This window comes from Cherax quadricarinatus, unplaced genomic scaffold (genome assembly GCF_038502225.1).
Source record: "Cherax quadricarinatus isolate ZL_2023a unplaced genomic scaffold, ASM3850222v1 Contig40, whole genome shotgun sequence".
In the NCBI taxonomy this organism is placed as follows: domain Eukaryota; kingdom Metazoa; phylum Arthropoda; class Malacostraca; order Decapoda; family Parastacidae; genus Cherax; species Cherax quadricarinatus.
Genome location: NW_027195066.1, coordinates 407,331 through 428,942, shown reverse-complemented (window position 1 = coordinate 428,942; position 21,612 = coordinate 407,331).

The window sequence follows — 21,612 nt, the reverse complement described above, 5'->3', positions numbered from 1 at the left end:
TGTACATTTAGCTATTCTGCCACAACTGTGCTCTGATGTTATCCTTGGTCAGGACTTTCAGAAGCTGCATGGTAGTGTCACCTTAACATATGGAGGTGAACTGCCTCCTCTTGTTGTCTGTGGACTTAGCACTTTAAGGGTAGACCCACCAAAGCTGTTTGCAAATCTTACCGCGGATTGCCATCCTATATCAGCTAAGTCACGCCGCTATTCTTATGAGGATCGGATGTTCATTGAGAAAGAAACTCAGAGGCTGCTGAAGGAGGGTATTATAGAACCGAGTGATTCCCCTTGGCGTGCACAGGTTGTTGTTGTTAAAGATGGTTATAGGAAACGGAGACTGGCTATCGATTACTCTGAGACAATCAACAAATTTACACTTCTTGATGGGTACCCTCTACCTCGAATTGACGATACAGTGAACAAAATTGCTCAGTACTACGTGTTTAGCACAATTGATCTGCAGAGTGCCTATCATCAAGTCCCTATAAGGAATGAAGATAAACCATACACAGCGTTTCAGGCTAGTGATGGCCTGTATCAGTTTACCAGAGTCCCTTTTGGAGTCACCAATGGGGTAGCCTGCTTCCAACGAATTATGGATTCACTCATTCAGGAAGAGCAACTCATGGGAACCTACGCGTATTTAGATAATGTTACCATTTGTGGCAAGACCCAGGAGGAACATGATGCAAACCTTGATAAGTTTTTGGAAGCCGCCAAGAAGAAAAATATCAGTTACAATGAGGAAAAGTGCACTTTTTCAACTAAAAGGCTTAGCATCCTTGGTTATGTAGTGGAAGGAGGTTCAATATTCCCAGACCCTGAACGACTACGACCTCTACGGGAACTTCCAATGCCTCAAGACAAAAAGTCACTCCGAAGAACTCTTGGTCTCTTTGCTTATTACTCACAATGGATCTACAACTATTCAAGTAAAGTCCGCCCATTGAGTGCTACCACATTTCCTTTGACAAAGGAATCAGAAGCCGCTTTCCATACTCTCAAACAGGACATTGAAAACTCAGTAGTTCAAGCCATTGATGAGTCCCTACCATTCGAAGTGGAAACGGATGCATCTGACATTGCCATTGCTGCAGTCTTATCTCAGGCAGGACGACCAGTAGCCTTCTTTTCGAGAACTTTTCAAGGATCAGAGAAATGTTATGCTGCTGTAGAAAAGGAAGCCCAGGCCATCATAGAAGCAGTTCGCCACTGGAGGCATTATTTAACTGGTAGACATTTCACCATAAGGACTGACCAACGGTCCGTGATGTATATGTTCGACAAGAGGCACAAAAGTAGGATAAAGAATGACAAGATATTACGCTGGAGGATGGAACTATCGTGTTATGACTTTGATATTCTGTACCGACCGGGTCAAGAGAACATCTCACCTGATGCATTCTCTAGGTCCCACTGTGGAGCAGCATGTCATGATTTGCAATCACTCTCAGCTCTCCACAAGGCTTTGTGTCACCCAGGAGTTACACGCCTGTACCATTTTGTCAAATCAAAGAACATGCCCTACTCAGTGGAAGATGTGCGACAAGTGATCAGAGCATGCAGAGTATGTGCAGAGTGCAAGCCAAACTTTCATCAGCCAGAGAAGACTCATCTCATAAAATCCACCCAGCCTTTCGAAAGATTGAATATAGATTTCAAAGGACCTCTACCAAGCACAAATCAGAATAGGTATTTCCTTAACATAGTAGATGAATATTCAAGGTTTCCCTTTGTATTCCCCTGTGCAAATATGGCTGCTTCAACTGTTATTAGTTGTCTTTCACAGTTGTTCTCTATTTTTGGTATGCCAGCTTATATCCATTCAGACAGGGGATCCTCGTTCATGAGTAACGAACTTCAGGAGTTTTTGGCTAGCAAAGGTATTGCCTGCAGCAGAACAACAAGCTACAACCCTCAAGGCAATGGTCAAGTGGAGCGGTTCAATGGTACTATATGGAAGGCAGTTACAATGACATTAAAGTCGCGCAATCTACCTGTTCAACACTGGCAAACTGTCCTACCTGATGCTCTTCACTCTATTAGATCACTGCTGTGCACAGCTACTAATGCAACCCCTCATGAAAGACTCCTCAACTATTCACGTCGTTCCTCTACGGGAGCCTCCGTGCCCACTTGGTTATGTCATCCTGGACCCGTTCTCCTGAAGAGTCACCGTAGGATGAACAAGACGGATCCTTTAGTGGAAGAGGTAGAGCTCCTGCAAGCTAATCCACATTACGCCCACATTCGCTACCAAAATGGTGAAGAGACTACAGTATCTACAAGACATTTAGCCCCAGTTGAAATCCCTATTAGTGTGGAATCTCAAGATACACCAATAGATGTGAAAGATGCTTCGTTTTCTCCTGGAAAGCCCCTTGAGACTACCCCTATGGAAATAGAGGATTCTGCTCCAGCAGTTAATCAAACCCCGCTGGAAAATATCGAACCTGGTGAAGAGGCTCAAGGGCTACGAAGGTCGGGACGTGTACGTCGCCCACCTAACAGTTTGGGAGATTACTGTCTCTGATATTTTAGAAGGGGGAGATTGTAGTGATACTGGTCCTGTGGGGAGCAGCAGCAGGATAATACTGCACCACCTCTAGGGGCCCTTAACAACAACAACAGTTTGGTGTGTGTCATGGGCACCAACACATGGTGTGTGATTCTCTCCTACTTTATCCATTTATCAGCGATGCAGATTACATGGTGAGTTTAAATATGTGGCCTGTAGTTATAACTTTTCTCTTGACATATGCAAGACATCACCATCCCTGTAGAAGCCATTATTAGATGTACTAGTCATTATATTTTGTTGTTGCAGAAGTACTATGAAGATTCTATGTTCAATAAAGCCTAGAGATAAGGCCTGTGTTTCTATCACAACAGTCTCCCTACGCATTTCAGATATATTGACCTCTTTTAGCCGCTCTGTTATTCTTTTCCGTCGCCTGTAAAGGGAGCGCCTGTCTCTTTCTATTTTACATCTACTCCTCCTTTTTCTTAGAGGAATAAGCCTTGTGCATACATCGAGTGCCACCAAGTTAATCTGTTCTAGGCATAAGTTGGGGTCTGTGTTGCTTAGTATATCTTCCCAGCTTATATCGGTTAGGACTTGGTTTACTTGGTCCCACTTTATGTTTTTGTTATTGAAGTTGAATTTGGTGAATGCTCCCTCGTGACTAATCTCATTATGTCGGTCTGGGGCTCCGCGCATACATGTCTGAACCTCAATTATGTTGTGATCTGAGTATATTGTTTTTGATATGGTGACATTTCTTATCAGATCATCATTGTTAGTGAAGATGAGGTCTAGTGTATTCTCCAGTCTAGTAGGCTCTATTATTTGCTGGTTTAAATTGAATTTTGTGCAGAGATTTAAAAGCTCGTGTGAGTGTGAGTTTTCATCAGAGCTGCCTCCTGGTGTTATTACTGCAACAATATTATTTGCTATATTCCTCCATTTTAGGTGCCTTAAGTTGAAATCCCCCAGGAGCAAGATGTTGGGTGCAGGAGCTGGAAGATTTTCCAGACAGTGCTCAATTTTTAACAGCTGTTCCTGGAATTGCTGGGATGTTGCATCCGGAGGCTTGTAGACTACCACAATGACTAGGTTTTGGTTCTCGACCTTTACTGCTAAAACTTCCACTACATCATTTGAGGCATTAAGCAGTTCTGTGCAAACAAGTGACTCTGCAATGTACAGGCCAACCCCCCCCCCTTTTGCCTGTTCACTCTGTCACATCTGTATAGGTTGTAACCTGGGATCCATATTTCGTTGTCCAAGTGATCCTTTATGTGGGTCTCAGTGAAAGCCGCGAACATTGCCTTTGCCTCTGCAAGCAGTCCACGGATGAAAGGTATTTTGTTGTTTGTTGCTGGCTTTAGACCCTGTATATTTGCAAAGAAGAATGTCATCGGACTGGTGGTATTGTTGGTACTGGGGGGGGGGATTTTTTTTCCGGCATTAGTATCTGTATCTGTTGGTTTGGAGTGGAGGCCATCGACTGTGGTTCCACTCCAGGAATGACTGGATTTGGTGTACGATTTCTGCCATTTCCTGCCAGTTTTTTTTCCTTCCTGGCACTAAAAAACCTCTCCCTCTTGAGTGGCTGTGGCTACCCAGGTTTTCCCATGGCCTGGATGTTTTGTATCTTTTTGTCCCCTTTAGATGGTGTGCCTGGCAATTTAAGTTATAGCACAGTCTTTCCTGTACTGAAGAGGTACACATTTCAGGGTGAAAAAGCTTACAGGAAGGGAGTTTGCATTTTCCTGTTGTCATATGGGCACGGCATTTTCTAGGGTGGTCATAGTTGCACGTCCCATCTGTTTTTCCAGATTTCCCATGCCTGCAGATACCAAGTGCATAGTATGTGCACAGGCTTGGTTTCCGTTTGCCTTGGGTTTCTGTGACTGTATTCCCTGTTGGTGCATGTTTACCTGTCTTATTCCTATCCTCCATAGCACCAACAATGGAGCTCCCACCAGTTGTTTTTGGTAATATATCCTCACTATTGCTAGTGGAGTCCTCTTGTTTGCTATTTCCTGTGGTATTTCTAGTTTGCAATATTGGTTTTATCTTATCTTTGACTACACTTGTTTCCCCACTATGGCTCCTGTCCCCTATGAGGTCATTTATATGCATTCCTTCCTGCGTATAATTCCCGACTACCTGGACAAAATCTCCAGCTTCACCATTACTGTCTCCCAGGACAGCACCTCCAGCTTCACCATTACTGTCTCCCAGGACAGCACCTCCAGCTTCACCATTACTGTCTCCCAGGACAGCACTATCAGCCCCACATTTACTGACTACCAGGACATCACCTCCAGCCTTACAGTTTCTGACTACATGGCCAGTATCAAGGGCAGTACCATTCAGCCCAGACTTTTTATGTTCCCATCTGTTGTAGAAAGCTTCCAGGTTTTCTATGAAAGCAGCTTTGATGTTATCCTCTTTTAATACCCTTGTGATTTTAGTCCACAGATTTATCTCATTTGGGCATACCCAAAAACACTTCCCTGTTTTAATACTGCTTGTAGCTAGTTCTTGGATATCTGCACAAGGGGCGTGACACCAATTTCCACAAAAATGACAATTTATCCATGTGGAAGCCCGTTTGTTTGATTGACTGCAGACTACACAGAGCTTCATAATGATTTGAATGGTTGATTTACTGTAATTCTACTAGCAACCTCTTGAATATTCTATTAATAACCTCCTTAAATGAAGCTCTAGTTATTTGTATTTCTATTTCTAACTGTTTTTGTATATTGGACAGCTTACCGGAGTACGTTCCTGATTTATATTTAATGTTTGTGTTTGATAAGGGCGCCTACAACCCCATCCGTTTACAGTCTGCTTTATTGTCCAACGAATCCGTTTGAAACCGGACAACGGTTCGGACCAGTCAAGGGTTCGGACCAGTCAAGGGTTCAGAACCAGTCGGATCTGATCAGTGGGTCACTTATTTAAAACATACTGGTCGGTGATTTGAGCTAACACATGAAGGATCTACTGGAAATTATCTACCCGAGTAATATGTGATTTGATTGATACAAAAGTATAACTTGCGTGTTGAAGAACCGGTGATTGCTGGCACTCCTACAATGACGAACAGTCGATCCTCGACCCTTGTTTATCGATCACCGTATCTAGCTTTTCTAGTTTTTTTCCGTCTCCACCACAATAAATGCTATATTATCACTATAGTTGACTGGTGGAAATTTTGGAGGAAAGACGCTTTTTCTGTAGTAATATTTGCTTCTCATTGTGTATATTGCGACCGCTGGTAACTACAGGTTATATGAAATTCACAGAATACGTCTGGTATTTCAAGAAAAAAGAAGCTAATGAAAGTCACTCCACTCCACTAAGTACCATTATAATACTGGTTAGTTGCTACTACAACACTGTATTCTGCTATTCACTGGTATCACTAGATTATATGCGAGTACACTAGCAGGCCAGGAAGATTATTAAAACAGCTGACCACTGTGGTAAGTTTCCGGCGACTTCTGGCACCTGCCTCTATAGGCTTATCACTTCATTTACAAATTCACCTGTTTTCAAATGACACTTTAGCATTTCTTATCTATATACTAGGGAGCCACTGTAGTATACACTATACACTATGTATACACAGTGTTATCAGGGAGACTTTTTTTCCTCTGACAAAGAAAAGTTCTATTATTATTATTTTGCACACGGCACACTAGACCTATGATTCCCGTCTGGCAGTAAACTCTGCTAGGTAGTGCACATTAATTCTTCTTTTTTGACTCAGTATATAATGTTTTCCGCCCAAGATTGGTTCCAGGCGCTAGAGGGATGTATCGTATAGGATTGATGGCACAAATTAAAGTTCTAGCACGTAAGAGCGACCCTGTAAACACGAGAAAACACGGAGCGCAACGAGGCACGCTGACACACATGCACGTGTCTGGAACAAATATCACAAAGGTTATTTTGGTCTGGAGGAAATAAGACTAGGTCTACAAGAATTAATTGTTCAGTTGCAGACGAGTCAACTAACTCATTTTAAAGATGCAACATATAATAACTCTGAGGTATCTGTCAAGTTTCACAAAGGGAAAAAATATCACAATGGTAATAATCAAAATTCATTTCCTAAAAAGAGTTGCATAGGTGCATATCAAGTAGCAGGAATCAGAAATAATGATTCTCCACAAGGTAAGAAGAGCAAGTACCCTCCTAAGAGTAGCCCAGTTAATAAGAAACCAGTAAAAGAAAGGAGAGATTGTCTCTTCTGTAAGGGTGCTCATTTTTCTAAGAATTGCAATGCATACAATTCATGGAATGATAAAGTTGAAAGATTGGAGGAACTTGACAGATGTATCAGGTGTTTGGGTAATCACAATGTAAAGGATTGTCATGCCAAATTAAACAACTGTTATCAATGTCACAAAGGAAGACACCATATAGTCATGTGTAAAGGTCTATATAAGATTAAGATTTCGTTCGGATTTTTAACCCCGGAGGGTTAGCCACCCAGGATAACCCAAGAAAGTCAGTGCGTCATCGAGGACTGTCTAACTTATTTCCATTGGGGTCCTTAATCTTGTCCCCCAGGATGCGACCCACACCAGTCGACTAACACCCAGGTACCTATTTGCTGCTAGGTGAACAGGACAACAGGTGTAAGGAAACGTGTCGAAATGTTTCCACCCGCCGGGAATCGAACCCGGGCCCTCCGTGTGTGAAGCGGGAGCTTTAGCCACCAATCCTGACACAACAGTAGCTAATGTAAAAATTGCTGCTAATGTTAATAATGATGGTTTTGCTGAAGTAGCCTTACCTGTGTTACAGGTAAAAATTGATGATAAAAGACATAAATCAAAAATGTAAATGCATTATTGGACCAGGGATCCCAGCGTACTTTCATAAAACGTAAATGTCTTGATGGTATGAAAGTACAGATGGGAGATCCCACAACTTTAAAATTATCTGGTTTTCTCTCGGATAAAAGAGCTCAATTGTATGACACTGTTTATGTAACTGTCAGGTTGAGCAATGAGAAAAAACGTGTTAATGCAGTAATTGTAGATAGACTTCCAGAGAAAATATCTACAGTAGAGCTTAGTAAAGCTACAGAAAGACTTTCACATAATGTAAATTTAGCACCTTCTGGTGTAAATGATGATTCTGTAGGTCCAATAAATATTTTGATAGGTAGTGACTATTATGCCTCATTTGTAAAGGGTATGGTAAAGAAATGTGCTGTCACCCTTTTAAAGACTGCTGGTGGCCATGTAATGTATAGTAGGATTCCTCGTAATAATAATTCATGCCTAGAGGAAACTACGAATATCATAACTGTGTGTCTTACTCATGAAGTTGTACCCCAGTATAATTCATCCATAGAGGATGGTGTTGAGCCAGTGCATAAATTGTGGGAATTAGACAGCATTGGAATAAATGTAAATGAAGGAAGTCCAGACGATTCTTTTACTCAGGAACAGTACCTGAGAGATGTAAAATTTGAATCTGGACAATACTGGGTACGACTTCCGTGGAGACTGAACCATCCAGAATTGCCCACTAATTACAGAATGGCATATGGACAGTTGAAGGCTCAGCTCCGCGAACTGAGTAAGACACCAGAATTGTTAACTGCCTGTAATGATATAATTGCTGAACAATTAATTAATAAATTTATAGAATAGGTACCTCCTGAGCAAGCCAAAATTTATGGTCACTATTTGCCACATCACGGAGTGAAGAAGGATTCTAAGACCACTCCTCTGAGAATTGTGTTTAATTATAGTGCTAGGAGTAACAAAAATGTACCTAGTTTAAATGACTGTTTGATGACAGGTCCGTCGTTGATGGAAAAATAGGAGATATCTTATTAAATTTCAGAGTGAAGCATTATGCCTATACGGCTGACATAAGTAAAGCTTTCCTAAGAGTGGGTTTACAAGAGGCTGACTGGGATTGTAACCGCTTCTTATATCCTGAGAATCCTAGTGACCCACTTAGCCCTCTGAAAACCTTTCGCTTTAGGAGTGCATTATTTGGTGCTACATCGAGTCCGTTCCTACTTCAAGCATCGATAAATGCAAACGTATGGAAAGTCCATTGAGTAAAGTAATGAGCAAACAATTTTATGTGGACAATTTCCTGGGAGTGACGTCAACTGAAGAGGAACTGTTAATGACTTATGAAGAGGCTAATAAAATAATGCAAAGTGCAAATATGCCTCTGAGGGAATGGAATAGTAATTCGTCCAAATATGTAAAAAAAATAAGTAAAGATTTCCCTGGAGATGAAGTGCCAAAATGTAGTAATGTATTGGGTTTAACTTGGGATACTGAGAGAGATTTGTAAATGTTAAAACCTAATAATCACAGTATGCCCAATAAATTAACTAAGAGAGTTTTGCTTGCTGAAGTTTCCAAATGTTTTGATCCACTAGGTTTAGTGTCACCCCTTACTATAAGAGGGAAATTATTAATTCAGGAAGCATGGAAACTTAAATGTGCTTGGAATGAAATTCTACCTGAGGAATTCATTAACAGGTGAGATGAATTAATTGGTGATTATGAAAAAACTCCCATGTTGGAGTTCCCACGCCAGGCGGCCAATCCAAATGGGAAAAATGCACTCCACATTTTTTGTGATGCTTCAAAATTGGCATATGGAGCAGTTGCTTATCTTCAATGTAATAGTGCTATTTCTCTTGTTATGTCTAAGGCTAAAGTGTCTCCAATTAAATCACATACCTTACCTCAGTTGGAATTAACAGCCATTGATGTAGGTGTCAAATTAGCTAATTATACAAGAAATAAGTTGCAGGAGATAAATATTAGCGACACTGTAATTTGGTCTGATAATGAGGTATCCTTACAATGGATTTGTAATGGAAACAGTAAAATTGTGTAAGTACAAAACAGAGTCACTGAAATTAATCAGACACAAGAGAAGTATAGTAGTTTGGATCAGCATATGTTAACATTTAATCATATGCCTGGTGATGAGAATCCAGCTGATATCTTGTCTCGAGGTTTACCTTATGCTAAATTTGTAAATGCTGTATCATGGTTTAAAGGACCGAGCTGGTTGGTAAATAAAGCTAATTGACCTGTACAAAAGGCGTATATTGCTCCCGTTGAAATTACTGTGACCACCACTCCAATAGTTTGTCCTTCCTTTGCCATTGATATAAATAGGTATTCTTCTTTACCCAAACTAATCAATGTAACTAAATTGGTGTTTAAATTTCTAAACAAGATGAATATCTCATATAAGTTTTCACATCCTCTTGAATATTGGATAAAGAGGGTACAAGAAGAAATCTGTGGAAATGAGATTAAATTGATGATGGAAAGAAAAATTGTGAAAGGTTCCATAATAGAGAAATTGGGGCTGTATTTAGAGAACAATGCAATTAGGTAGGTTACAAAATGCTGAATTGGGTGATTATGCTAAACACCCTATCTTACTGCCCAAAACTCATCATCTAACAAATTTAATTGTGCTAAATGCCCATAAAAATGTAATGCATGGTGGGGTACAAGATACCTTAAATTGTATTAGGGAAACTTTCTGGATTCCACAAGGACGGCAAAGTGTAAAAAGGGTGATTAAATCTTGTGTAATATGTCGCCGTGTGGATGCCAGATCCTATATGTACCCAGGTCCTCCACCATTGCCAAATGAGCAATTTGAGTCATTTAGCAATGAATTCCACCCGGCTGCAGTTTGGAAAATACTGTGCATATTTTTCAGAAATACAGTAGTTATATGTAAATAGATGGCCATACTGTATTTAATAAAAATTATGTTATAAAAATGGGAAATTGCGCCTGTGCAGAGGAGACTCGCCATTGTGTTTTGAATGAGCCAAGAAAACGTTAGTGAAAATAAGTAGAATTTTTCGTGCTCTAGAGGTTAAAATTGGGTTGACACCTCTCATATAGGAGCCGAAATTGTTGGATGTGCATTCCTGCATGACTTGAGATATCAGGCGACTGGACAAGACAGCTCAAGGAACCTCAGATAAGTTTGTTTATGTTTGTAACTCTGGCCAATGTTATTTTCATCGATAGACAGTGAGGTTTTCTGAGTATGATACACCTTGATCTCCAGTCAAATTGGTGAGTGATTTTAAGATATTCTCCTTCTGTTATGTAAATGTGTTTATATATAATCCTTTATTAATTTAATATACAGTCCACAAATTTATATATTTACCAGAATTCCTGGTGATGTATATTTCATTTGTAATTAATAGGTCCAGAGCAACTTGTGGATATGACAGTGGTAGGTATCGAAGGGGGACATTTTTTGCGACCTAGGTGTCCCAAATTCCTACTTGTCTATGTATCTCTGATAAATAATAATTATCTTTGTTATTTACTGGTATGTACATTATTAGTTACATTCAGATAAATGTAATTTTCCACAAAACTAATTTTTTGACAATAACATTAAAGAAAGGATCAGATCAGAGTAATAAGTACATGTATGTTAGCTATACAAGAAATCACTCTGTACATGAATGGTATTCAATACCGACAAAATGAAAATTAGGCACATGTGCAACATCTAGGAACCTTTATTGTAGACGTTTCACCATCCATTGGCTTTATCAATACAGATTCTAGAACATGACTAGAAGACAGAAGAACTATATACAAAAGATGAGGTAATCAGTCCCTCAGCCTTGGAGTTGGTTTGAAGAGCACCGTATTATTATTATTATTATTATTATAATAAAAAAGAAGCACTAAGCTATAAGGGCTATACAACACTGCAGGGTAGGGAAGGAAGCGAGGGTATTGGGCGGCAGAAGAAGAGAGGGATGATCAGTGGGTTACAGAAAACAGCAGGGCAGGGGATAGTGTGGGGGCAGAGGGCAGCAAGAGATTGAGGTAGAACGGGCTGAAGGTATCATCAGAGTTTGTGAAGTAAGTCAGTTGTTGTCAAAAAGTCAATGAGAGAGTCCGGATGTAAGGTGGGTCCATCAGCGAGAAGGGAAGGTAAAGAGAGAGCAGCAGAGCGAAGACGACGTTGGAGGTATATTCTGCATGCTCGTTGATAAAGTGGGCAGTCTAATAGAATGTGGCTGACCGATAATGGAATGTAACAAGTCTCACAGAGAGGAGCAGGGTACCTGTCCATAAGATATCCATGAGTAAGACGAGTATGGCCAATGCGAAGATGGGAGAGAGTAGTCTCCCAACCTCGACACTGGTGACAAGAAGACGGCCAGTAAACTATACTCGGTTTAATAGACTGAAGTTTGTTACCGAGCAGAGTAGACCAACGTTGTTGCCAACGGGTGTGAAGGTGGGTAGCTATTGCAGCAAAATAGTCCGTAAATGGAACACCTCTATATGAAACTGGTAGGTCATGTACTGTTGACCGCGCAGCAGTGTCTGCCTGTACGTCAACATGACCAGGGACCCAAGAAAAAACAATATCTTTATGCTTGGTAGAGATGCAGTGTAGCCAAAGTTGGATACAGAGGACTATGGGGTGAGGTGTACCAAATTTTTGTATAGCCTGTAAAGCCCTAAGGGAGTCTGAGACAACCACAAATGATGACACAGGCACAGATGCAATACGAATAAGTGCTGCAAGAATGGCATACAATTCAGCAGTAAAAATACTAGCCGAAGATAGTAAATGCCATCGTACGACGCTGTCTGGAAACACTGCTGCGAATCCTATGCCGTCAGAAGACTTAGAACCATCTGTGTACACTGCAATGGCATGAGAATGAGAGTGGAAGTGGCCAAGAAAAAGAGAGCGGGAAGCTACTGTAGACAGTTGGGTTCTCGAGCAAGGGAGGGAGAAAGAACAGACTCGAACAGCTGGAACTTCCCAGGGGGGTAGAGAAAAGTGAGATGCTACATGAACATAGGAAGCTGGTAATTGAAGAGAAGACAAGAGCGAATGTAGGTGAAGAGAGAAGGGACAGAGCAAACAGGGGCAACGAACAAATAAAGAATGTCTACTAATATCGGTGACCATTCTATAAATGGAAGGATTGCGGAGATCATGAGAGCGTACATAGTAGTGAAGGCAATGGGCATCACGGCGATCGGATAAGGATGGAACGTCCGCTTGTGCATAGAGACTCTCAACAGGGAAAGAGCAAAAAGCACCAAGGCATAAACGTAATCCTTGGTGATGAATTGGGTAAAGGCTAGAGAGGGTAGCAGGAGAGGCCGCTGAACAGATCTGGTCACCATAATCAAGTTTCGATAATATGAGGGTGGAATGTAGGCGAAGGAGAGTTCTACGATCAGCTTCCCATGAAAGATAAACAAGGGTTTTAAGAAGGTTCAGCCGGCTGTGACAAGTTGCCTTCAGAGAGGTAATGTGAGGTTTCCAGGATAACCTACGCTCAAAGAGGAGGCCTAGAAACCTGACTGTATCACATTCAGGGATACAGGAGCCATAGAGGTACAAAGGATGATCGGAGATGACATAGCATCTAGTGAAAGTAATTTGGTTAGTTTTCGTACTGGAAAATTTAAACCCATGTGTGGTGGCCCAATTGGAAACACGGTCGACCGCATGCTGGAGAGAAACTGTAATGAAGTGACAGTCAGCGCCTGCACAGGCAATAGCAAAGTCATCAACATAGAGTGATGACCAAATATTGGATGGAAGACTAGAGGTCAAATCATTTATAGCAAGGAGAAAAAGTGTTGTGCTCAGAACACATCCCTGAGGGACACCTTCAGCTTGGATAAAGTCCGGGGAGAGCTCATTATTAACCCGAACACGGAAATGTCTGTCAGTTAAAAAGTTCTTAAGGAAGGATGGTAGAGTGCCTCAGAGGCCTAAGGAGTGGGCTTGGGCCAAATTATTATACTTCCAAGTTGTGTCATATGCCTTCTCAAGGTCAAAAAATATGGCAATAACTGAGTGGTTATTCACAATAGCATTACGAACATACGTATCCAAGCGTAGTAAGGGGTCTATGGTAGAACGGCCCTTATGAAAGCCATATTGACGAGTAGAGAGACTGCTGTGTGTCTCTAAATACCACACTAAACGTCTATTTACCAGGCTTTCCATCACTTTGCAAACTGCACCGGTAAGAGCAATGGGACGATAGTGGGAGGCTTTATGTCCCGTAGTACCCGGTTTGCGGAAAGGGAGAACAATGGCAGATTTCCACAGCTGTGGAATAACTTCTTGTGACCAAATAAGATTGAAAAGGCGTAACAGGACTGCAAGGGCTGACTGATGTAAATATTGTAGCATACGAATATGAATGTCGTCAGGCCCAGCTGCCGATGATCGGCAAGCTGAGAGTGTTGCCTCCAGTACCTGAAGTGTAAAAGGCACGTTATATTGTTCTTCTCTGAGGGAAGAAAAGTCCAAGGGTGCTAACTCTCTGGCAGACTTTGAGGAAAGAAACGAGGGGTATAGATGGAGTCCTTGAGAAATACGGACCAGATGATTGCCAATTTCATTGGCAACATCTAGTGAGTTTGCTATATCAACACCCGCAACCCGCAGAACAGGAGCCGGGTCTGGAGAATATTTACCACTCAGTTTTCGTACTTTTCTCCAGACTGCACTCATAGAGGAAGCAGAGGTGATGGTGGAGACATAATCTCGCCAGCAAGTGCGTTTAGCGTCACGGATGACACAGCAAGCGATCGCATGCTTCTGCTTAAAATCAAGAAGTCTCTCCGTTGTTCTATTGTACCAGTACCTGCCCCACACAGCGCATTTCAAATGTACTGCACGAGCACAAGCAGCAGACCACCAAGGCACGCATTTCTGAGAATGCCTGCCCGAAGTTCGGGGTATAGAATGAGAAGCTGTGGTTAATATTAAAACGGAGGACGAGAAGAGGTGTAAAAGCTCATCAATGGAGGACGAAGAAGGAACCTCACTAAAAACAGTTAGTTGAGAGTAAAGGTTCCAATTTGCCTGATCAAATTGCCAGCATGGGTTACGAAGAGGTGGTGAATATGAAGGGAAAGTAAGAATGATTGGGAAATGATCGCTGTCATGTAAATCCGGGAGAACAGAGCAGGTGAAGTCTAATGCGGCGGAGGAAGAGCAGACTGAGAGATCGATGCAAGAGAGAGTATGAGTCCGAGGATCAAAATGGGTGTGAGTACCTGTATTTAAAACTTGGAGGGGGTGAGTAGCAAGAAAAGCCTCTAACTGAATGCCACGAGAATCACAGTGAGACCCCTCCCAGAGGAAATGATGGGCATTAAAATCGCCAAGTAACAGAAGTGGTGGTGGTAATGACGAAACAAGAAAGGCAATATCCGGAATAGATAATGCTCGAGAAGAAGAGATGCAAAGAACAGAGCGTTTACCACCTATGTAAGTGGATATGGGCTGCTGTGTAATGCAGCGAAGTACGAACAAATAGCTGATGGTACGGAATATCAGTGAGTAGAAGAAGGGCACTTTCATTAAAGGTCCCATCAGGAAAAGGATCTGAAGAATACAATAAATTATAGCCTGAGATGGGATAGATAACAGCAGAGTGTAATTTTGGTTCCTGTAAGCAAACACCAACAGGGGCAAACTGGGAGAGCAACATCTGAAGCTCTCTCCGATTACCCCTGAGGTAGCATATATTCCACTGTAGGCCATGATTGGCAATGATAAAGATACCTGAAGTCTGCAGGTAAGGGTACCTACGAACTAGAGAGGTTAGAAAAGTCCACATGCGGTTGCAAAGGAAAACGTTCAAGCAGCGAAGGAAAGGTGCACTGTGAAGAAAGGAGTTGCGCAGATGGAGAAGAGGAAAGAGAAGGAACAGAGGGTGGATCAGTGTCCATTGATGGTTTGGTCTCAGCAATATATTCAGATTTTGCTTCAAGTGTTTCGGAGTTCAGAGACGTCGTATGGGAGACAATATTGGAGATGGAAGGAGGAGTTTGAGTAAAGATCGGAACTGTAATGGACTGTACCATGGTAGGGTGGGGCGAAAGGGTGGAGGGAACTGGAGAAGTGTGGGAGGGGACAGAAGAGGCAGAAACCTGGGAGGTGGCAGAAGAGGAAGAAACTTGGGAGGGGACAGGGGAGGAAGGCACAGTACGTGGAGGAGGATGAACCTCCACACTTGTAATGAGTCAGTGAAAGGGGAAGACCCAGGTACAGAGACTGGGAAGGTAAAATGTGGAGGTGGATGATGGGAAGGAGGGGTTAAAGGAGACTTGTTGGACCTCTGAGAAGTAGAGGGACGATTGGCAGGAGGTGGTTGTACGAGATCTTGTCGATACCGGGGTTTGTGAGGGGGAACAAGAAGAAGTGAGGACAGACTGAAGTGTTGAAGTAGGGACGTCTGAGCCCATGGCAGCAAAAGAATTAGATACAGGAGTGACTATGGGAGGGGCAACCGCAGAGGAGGCTGCAGAAGATGGGACAACAGAAATGGGGGGACGTTTTGAAACACAAGAATAAGAAACACGAAGTAATCTCCCTTGGAGGCAGAGATGAGAAACCGCTATAGCATAAGGGAGACCTTCTACCTCTTTGAGGCAACGAATTTCCCGCTCATTTAAGTAGACCTGGCAACGGCGAGAGTACGAAGGGTGACCCTCATGGCAATTAAGGCAAGAGGGAGGCCGACTGCAAGATGTATTAGAATGGTCATCGGCACCACAGACTGGGCATTCGGCTATAGATCTGCAATATTTTGCTGGGTGGCCAAATCGCCAGCAATTCCTACACTGTTGTGGTGTAGGGATCACCTTCTGAACTTGTAACCGATGTCCTGCTACATAAACAGAGGATGGGAGTTCACGGCTGTCAAAAGTTAAACAACCCACATTGCAAGGGTCGTCTTCGCCTGCGGGCGGGAAGAACATAAGTGTCTACCTTGAGAATTGGGAGATCTTGGAGTTCCAGCTGTTCGAGAATGTCATTGCCACATGTCTGAAAATTCTGTTGGACTATGGTATGGGGCTGAATAACAGTACCACTACAAGAATTGAGGGAATGATGTTTTTCGATAGTGATAGGAATAGTATCGATATGTGAAAGAAGAGAAAGATCATGAAAGAAAATATCTCTACCAGCGTGGCGTAGGAGCGCTTTGCCAATACTATGGTTGGAAAGATAGGCAGTAGAAGAAGTCGGTCTTAAAGTAAAGAATTTAGTCCATTGTGTGGTCCAAAATTGAGTGTGGAGAGGGAGTGCATGACATGTCGGTCTTTTCCGAGTAGAATGGGAAGGTAACGAAGTAACATCATCAGGAGATTGTCGTTGGCGTTTAGAAGTGGGACCAGAGTCAGTCTGACGTGGGACGGGCTGGCGGTTCGAAAATCGCCACACCATAGAGGGAGAGGCAGGAAGCAAATTCAAAGGAGAGCAGAGGTCAGACAAATCGAAGGAGTCAGTCGAAACCCCGGCACCTGAAGTGGGTGATGAAACAGCACCAGCAAGAGGTACAGGGGCCTTAGGAATGTCTGAAGAGTGGCCAATAGACGAGGCGAGGTCAGAACGGGGTGCAGTAACAATAAGGGGCCCGGGGGTAGCGGGGTCATGGATCTGGTGCTCCATGGTTAGGTTACTTCTTTCTTTTTGTTTTTAAGAAAAAAAAGAAAGAAGAAAAGAAAATAAAAATAAAAAAAATAAAAAAAGAGGGGCCGGGGAGAGATAGTTCCTAGGAGGAATGAAAGGGCCAGAAATCTCCCTCTGTGCCCAAGAGGACCTCGGCACCGCAAGTAGCGCAGATGCAGCATGGAACCCGTGCCATACCCTACCTTTCATGCCAGTAAACCAGCAATCCGGGATAGCAACCTCACATCTGCCGAGCTACCTCAGTGGACAAAAGAGAGGGCAGCCGGATATCCACCACAAAGCATACCTCGTTCGGCCACCACCCCTGGAATCCGAAAGCCACCCAAAGCCACCCTCTGGGATACCGGAGAGGGATCGGGGCATCCCCAGGTGATCCAGATTCCACGGCAAACTACGCCACCGCCAAGAACCTCAACAGAATGGGATGGACCCCGCTACCCTTTCCCCTACCTAGGAACTAGTGCGCATGTGGGAAAAATCCCAAAGGTCAAAAAAGGAAGGGCAAAAGGGAGGGGTGGGGAGGAGGAGGAGGAAAGGGAAAAGGGGAGGATGGGATAGGGAAGGGGGGATTGGGGGTAATTAGGTTCGGTCTGAGGAAGGAGACCAACAGGTCTAATTCCTCAGACCAAGAGCCTCTTCACCACACCAAGGAGCCCCCGTTGAAGAGGAAGAGCACCGTAGTCGTGAAGATTCTGGAGCACAGGCAAGAAGGCTGGTGCTTATATACTGTCCTGAGGTGGAAAGGGGTGGGTAGCATCCCTGCACTCGAAAATTGCTCCCTATGAAAGCAAAAGACTCAGCAGGAGATGTAACATTCCCCCAGTGAAAAGCAGGGGAGCCATGAGTACACTGAGAGACAACACAATAATTGTCAGGGGCCCAAGATTGTTTAAATGCCTCCCAGCATACATAAAGGGGATTACTAATAGACACCTGGCTGTCTTCAAGAAGGCACTGGACAGGCACCTAAAGTCAGTACCTGACTAACAGGGCTGTGGTTCGTATGTCAGTTTGTGTGCAGCCAACAGTAACAGCCTGGTAGATCAGACACTGATCCACCATGAGGCCTGGTCTCAGACCGAGCCACTGGGGCGTTTACCCGTGAGATCCTCCGACATGATCACTCTCAGGTCTTCGACGTTGGTTTTTCGCTCTATTTTGTGGCCGAAATTTGTTTTGTACTCTGATGAAGTTTTAATTTCCTCATGTTTTCCATATCAGAGTAATTGAAATTTCTCATCGTTTAACTTCATATTGTTTTCTGCAGCCCACTGAAAGATTTGGTTGATGTCTTCCATTGCAGACACTGCAATGGAAGACACTCATGCAGATTCGGGTGTCATGTGCAAAGGAAGACACGGTGCTGTGGCTGACATCCTTGTCTATGTCAGATATGAGGATGAGAAACAAGATGGGAGCTAGTACTGTGCCTTGTGGAACAGAGCTTTTCACCGTAGCTGCCTCGGACTTTACTCTGTTGACTACTACTCTTTGTGTTCTGTTTGTGAGGAAATTATAGATCCATCTACCAACTTTTCCTGTTATTCCTTTAGCACGCATTTTGTGCGCTATTACGCCATGGTCACACTTGTCGAAGGCTTTTGCAAAGCCTGTATATATTACATCTGCATTCATTTTGTCTTTTAGTGCATCTAGGACCTTGTCGTTGTGATCCAATAGTTGAGACAGACAGGAGCGACCTGCTCTAAACCCATGTTGCCCTGGGTTGTTTAACTAATGGGTTTCTAGATGGGTGGCGATCTTGCTTCTTAGTGCTATCGGTCTGTAGTTCTTTGCTATTGCTTTACTGCCCCCTTGTGGAGTGGGGCTATGTGTGTTGTTTTTAGTTGCTGTGGGGCGACCCCCGTGTCCATGCTACCTTTCCGTAGGTTGGTAGAAGCTTGTTCTTGATGAACACGGAGTTCCATGAGTCTGGCCCTGGGGCAGAGTGCATGGGCATGTCATTTATCGCCTGTTCGAAATCATTTGGTGTCAGGATAACATCAGATAGGCTTGTGTTAACCAAATTCTGTGGCTCTCTCATAAAAAATTAATTTTGATCTTCAACTCTCAGTCTGGTTAGCGGCTTGCTAAAAACTGAGTCATATTGGGACTTGAGTAGCTCACTCATTTCCTTGCTGTCATCTGTGTAGGACCCATCTTGTTTAAGTATGGGCCCAATACTGGATGTTGTTCTCAACTTTGATTTGGCATAGGAAAAGAAATACTTTGGGTTTCTTTCGATTTCATTTATGGCTTTTAGTTCTTCCCGCGATTCCTGACTCCTATAAGATTCCTTTAGCTTAAGTTCTATGTTTGCTATTTCTCTGACCAGTGACTCCCTATGCATTTCAGATATATTGGCCTCTTTTAGCCGCTCTGTTATTCTTTTTCGTCTCCTGTAAAGGGAGCGCCTGTCTCTTTCTATTTTACATCTACTCCTCCTTTTTCTTAAAGGAATAAGCCTTGAGCATACATCGAGTGCCACCGAGTTAATCTGTTCTAGGCATAAGTTGGGGTCTGTGTTGCTTAGTATATCTTCCCAGCTTATATCGGTTAGGACTTGGTTTACTTGGTCCCACTTTATGTTCTTGTTATTGAAGTTGAATTTGGTGAAGGCTCCCTCATGACTAATCTCATTATTTCGGTCTGGGGCTCCACGCATACATTTCTGAACCTCGATTATGTTGTGATCTGAGTATATTGTTTTTGATATGGTAACATTTCTTATCAGATCATCATTGTTAGTGAAGATGAGGTCTAGTGTATTCTCCAGTCTACTAGGCTCTATTATTTGCTGGTTTAAGTTGAATTTTGTGCAGAGATTTAAAAGCTCGTGCGTATGTGAGTTCTCGTCAGAGCTGCCTCCTGGTGTTATCACTGCAACAACATTATTTGCTATACATGTATTCCTCTATTTTAGGTGCCTCAAGTTGAAATCCACCAGGAGCAAGATGTTGGGTGCAGGAGCTGGCAGATTTTCCAGACAGTGGTCAATTTTTAACAGCTGTTCCTGGAATTGCTGGGATGTTGCATCCGGAGGCTTGTCTTTACTGCTAAAACTTCCACTACATCATTTGAGGCATTCAGCAGTTCTGTGCAAACAAGTGACTCTGAGATATACAGTCTAACCCCCCCCCCCTTTTGCCTGTTCACTCTGTCGCATCTGTATAGGTTATAACCTGGTATCCATATTTCGTTGTCCAAGTGATCCTTTATGTGGGTCTCTGTGAAAGCCGTGAACATTGCATTTGCCTCTGTAAGCAGTCCACAGATGAAAGGTATTTTGTTGTTCGTTGTTGGCTTTAGACCTTGTATATTTGCAAAGAAGAATGTCATCGGACTGGTTCTATTGGTAGTACTGGGGGGGACTTTTTTTCCGGCATTAGTATCTGTATCTGTTGGTTTGGAGTGGAGGCAATCGACTGTGGTTCCACTCCAGGAATGACTGGATTTGGTGTACGATTTCTGCCATTTCCTGCCAGTTTTTTTTCCTTCCTGGCACTAAAAAACCTCTCCCTCTTGAGTGGCTGTGGCTACCCAGGTTTTCCCATGGCCTGGATGTTTTGTATCTTTTTGTCCCCTTTAGATGGTGTGCCTGGCAATTTAAGTTATAGCACAGTCTTTCTTGTATTAAAGAGAAACACATTTCAGGGTGAAAAAGGTTACAGGACGGGAGTTTGCATTTTCCTGTTGTCATATGGGCTCGGCATTTTCTAGGGTGGTCAAAGTTGCACGTCCCATCTGTTTTTCCAGATTTCCCATGCCTACAGATACCAAGTGCATAGTATGTGCACAGGCTTGGTTTCCATTTGCCTTGGGTTTCTGTGACTGTATTCCCTGTTGGTGCATGTTTACCTGTCTCTTTCCTATCCTCACTAGCACTAACAATGGGGCTCTCATCAGTTGTTTTTGGTAATATATCCTCACTAATGCTAGTGGAGTCCCCTTGTTTGCTATTTCCTGTGGTATTACTAGTTTGTAATATTGGTTTTATCTTGTCATTGACTACACTTGTTTCCTCACTACAGCTCCTGTCTTCCTCGAGGTCATTTATATGCATTCCCTCCTGCATACGTTTACTGACTATCTGGACAGCACCTCCATCCTCACCATTACTGTCTCCCAGGACAGCACCTCCAGCTTCACCATTACTGTCTCCCAGTACAGCACCTCCAGCTTCACCATTACTGTCTACCAGGACAGCATTACTGACTACCGGGGCAGCACCTCCAGACTTACAGTTTCTGACTACCTGGCCAGCATCAAGGGCAATACCATCCAGCCCATACTTTTTATTTTCCCATCTGTTATAGAATGCTTCCAGGTTTTCTATGAAGGCTGCTTTGATGTTATCCTCTTTTAAAACAATGTGATTTTTTTCCACAGATTGATCTCATTTGGGCATACCCAAAAACACTTCCCTGATTTAATGCTGCTTGTAGATAGTTCTTGGATATCTGCACAAGGGGCGTGACACTAATTTTCACAAAAATGGCAATTTATCCATGTGGAAGCCCGTTCGTTTGATTGACTGCAGACTACACAGAGCCTCATAATGT